The sequence below is a fragment of the Etheostoma spectabile genome, unplaced genomic scaffold (assembly GCF_008692095.1).
Source record: "Etheostoma spectabile isolate EspeVRDwgs_2016 unplaced genomic scaffold, UIUC_Espe_1.0 scaffold00018484, whole genome shotgun sequence".
Lineage (NCBI taxonomy): Eukaryota > Metazoa > Chordata > Actinopteri > Perciformes > Percidae > Etheostoma > Etheostoma spectabile.
This window is the reverse complement of record NW_022604281.1, coordinates 8030-11295: the sequence shown is the minus strand read 5'-3', so window position 1 is coordinate 11295 and position 3266 is coordinate 8030. Positions and strand designations below refer to the sequence as shown.

Here is a 3266-nt window from a genome sequence, read left to right as displayed (position 1 = left end):
CTTCAACCTATTGTTCTGGAATTGGAACTTAACATTCTAGAATGGCAGCTTAACTTTCTAAAACTTAAACCTAACATTCTAGAAATACAGCTTAACATTCGAGAACTTTGTCCTAACATTCTAGATTGGCAGTTTAATATTCTAGGACTTTGACCTAACATTCTAGATCGACAGCTTAATATTCTAGAACTTGACCTAAGAATCTAGATTGATAGCTTAACATTCTTGAACTTCAACCTAATATTCTAGAACTGCATATTAACATTCTCAAACTCAAACCTAACATTCCACAACCACAACATGACATTGTAGAACTGTTAACAACATTTTGGCACCATAATTCTTAAAATTCTTGAAACTACATCCTATTGTTCTAGAACTGCAACTTAACATTTCAGAACTGCAGTTTAACATTCTAGAATTGCAACTTAACATTCTATAAGTGCAGCTTCCCATTCTAGAACTACAATGTAACCTTTTAGAAGTGTAATGAATTAACATTCTTGAACTTCAACCTAACATTCTAGAACTGCATACTGACATTCGAGAACTTAAACCTAACATTATAAAAGTTCTAAAACTTCAACCTATTGTTCTTGAATTGTAACTTATCATTTAGAATGGAAGCTTAACTTTCTAGAACTGCAGCCTAACATTCTAGAACTTACATCCAACATTCTAGAACTGCAGCTTAACATTCTAGAACTTAGAGCTAACATTCAAGAATGGCACCTTAACATTCTAGAACTTCAGCCTAACATTCTAGAATTGCCAAGTGACATTCTAGAACTTTAACCTAACTTTCTGGAACTGCAGCTTAACATTCTAGAACTGCCAAGTAATATTCTGGAACTGTTACATTTCAGAAATTTTAAGTAACATTTAGAACCGCAACTTAAATCTTAAGAAGTGCCTGGCTAGCTCAGTCGGTAGAGCATGAGACTCTTAATCTCAGGGTCGTGGGTTCGAGCCCCATGTTGGGCGGTTGTGTTTTAGAGAGTGGGAATCCGTGAGTTCTGCATAGTATCAGGTGGCTGTATTGGGGAAGATCAGCTGTCGATTGCAAAATTAGCACTTCCATCCCAGTGTAAAAATACCTGTTATTTACCAGACTAAAATGTGCCTGCATTCTACGATCATGGCATGTGCTGACATCCTGTTCCTCAGATCATACGAAAGTCTGGTGACAATGCCTGTTGTTGTTCCAGAACTGAGACTTAACATTCCAGAACTGAAAGATATCTTTCTAGAACCTAACATTCTAGATCGACCGCTTAACATTCTAGAAATTAAACTAACATTCGAGAACTACAAAATAACATTGTAGAACTGTAAGTGCATATACACATCAACTTTCTTTTGATTATCATCACAATTCTTATGACACAACTTTCTTTTTAATAAATGCATAAAACCTCAACTTTCTTTTTCATTAGATAAGATGGTGCTTGAACATGAAGAGCTTTGTAGGTGAGAAGAAAGATTTTAAATTCTATTCTGGATTTTTACAGGAAGTTAATGCAGAGAGAAGCAAAAACGGAGAGATGTGATCTCTTTTCCTGGTTCCTATCAGAACACGTGCTGCAGCATTCTGGATAAGCTGACGAATCTTTTGGACTCTTTAAGCAGCCTGACAATAAAGAATTGGAGTAATCCAGCTTAGAAGTAACAAATGCATGGAATAGTTTTCTGCATCAATTTAGACCGGATATCCTGAATCTCTGAAGTGATGACTACTGCACTGGGGAAACTTCGGTAGGCTGGCCACGAATTTCACGTCAGGGAGATTTTCCGTGAAGGTTATGGAGAGTTTAACTTCGCAGAGTTTGACTGTGCGAAGTCAATAAAAACAAAGAAAGTGTTTCCGCCCTGTTACGAACTGGGGACCTTCGGTGTTAGGCAAACGTGAGAACCATTACACTACGGAAACTGACGAAATGCATTTATTTTGCATATTTGTGGGAAATGCACATTTTTTATTTTACTGCAAATGTTCAAAATGCTACAAAACAGAGATTTTAAACTAGATTCAGTCACAGATGCTTTGTCATGTATTTTAATGACAGCAAATATGTAGTAACCTAAATATTTCTACATGCATTGACTGCGGTCTGAATGGTGGAATAGCGCCACCTATTCTTGATGTGCCAAACTATTAAACTTGTGCATTCTCGTTAGTATAATGGACAGTATCTCCGCCTGTCAAGCGGAAGATGGGGTTCGATTCCCGACGGGGGGACTTTTCTACCAGCTAACCATGCTACAAGGCCTCGAGGAAGTCCGGCGAACGCGTAAGACTTCTCGGGAAAGTGGGCCTTGGCTCCAGCTGTGTTCAGCATGGGAGGAGAACTTTGGCTCTAAATGGGAATATTGTCAAGCGATGGAAAAAGCATATCTACTGGACATGAACAGCACCTCCACGGGCGCAGCAGAAGGTGGAGAGTGTCAAGTCTGGGCCCTTGTAATCCTTTTCTGCTCTTTCCAGATTATTTGTTCTTTTGGCTTCATCAAACAGTGATCTACAGCGCCCACTGGGGCAGATTGAAGTCCAGTGTCAAGCATTCGGAATCAAAGTCAGCCCCTCCAAATCTCAAAGCTCAGGATTTCTCCCATCGGGTTGGGAGTCAATGCTGTCCCAAGTGAAGACGTTCTTGTATCTCAAAAGCTTATTTCAAACAGTGAAACTTGTTCACACAAAAACTACTGAAACTTTGGATGGTCGCCTCCGCCTCTCACGCAGAAGACTGGGGATTTACTTCCGATGGGGAGATCTATCTACCAGCTGCTAATTATTTCCAAGGCTACATCGACACTAGTATCATCTGCCAGAGTAGTTTGGATACGAGGCCTAAACATAGCAAAAGATATGAACTTTTTAAGAATGTATTATAGTGGATATACCCAGAAGACAAAGGTTTACAAAAGTATTGAGAATGATCCTGCTATCAAAGCTATTAATAATAAATAATATTTACAATTTACATGTGAAAATATGTCTGCTCTATACACGTTAAATTAATTTACACATTTATAGTGTGATGTGTATATTCTCATACTTTTTTACAATGTATTTTGTTTTCATCCCTCAAAAATAAATAAAAATAAATGAGAAAAGTCTTATAGACGGAATTGTCTACGGTGTATGACATCACAGCATTCTATAATACATCAAAAGAACTACTGACCAATCAGCTGTGAGTTCATGATGACGTCATGAGTGAGGTCACAAAACATCCATAGAGAACCTTATATGTACAAGCCGTGTT

The 3266-nt window shown here is 38.1% G+C and overlaps 1 non-coding gene across 1 annotated transcript; it reads left to right on the top strand.

The window, feature by feature from the left end:
- Nucleotides 1–911: 911 nt before the first annotated feature.
- trnak-cuu (transfer RNA lysine (anticodon CUU)) lies at nt 912–984 on the top strand. Its single transcript has one exon. It is a non-coding gene; the product is annotated as a tRNA-Lys (tRNA).
- The last annotated feature ends 2282 nt before the right edge of the window (nt 985–3266 follow it).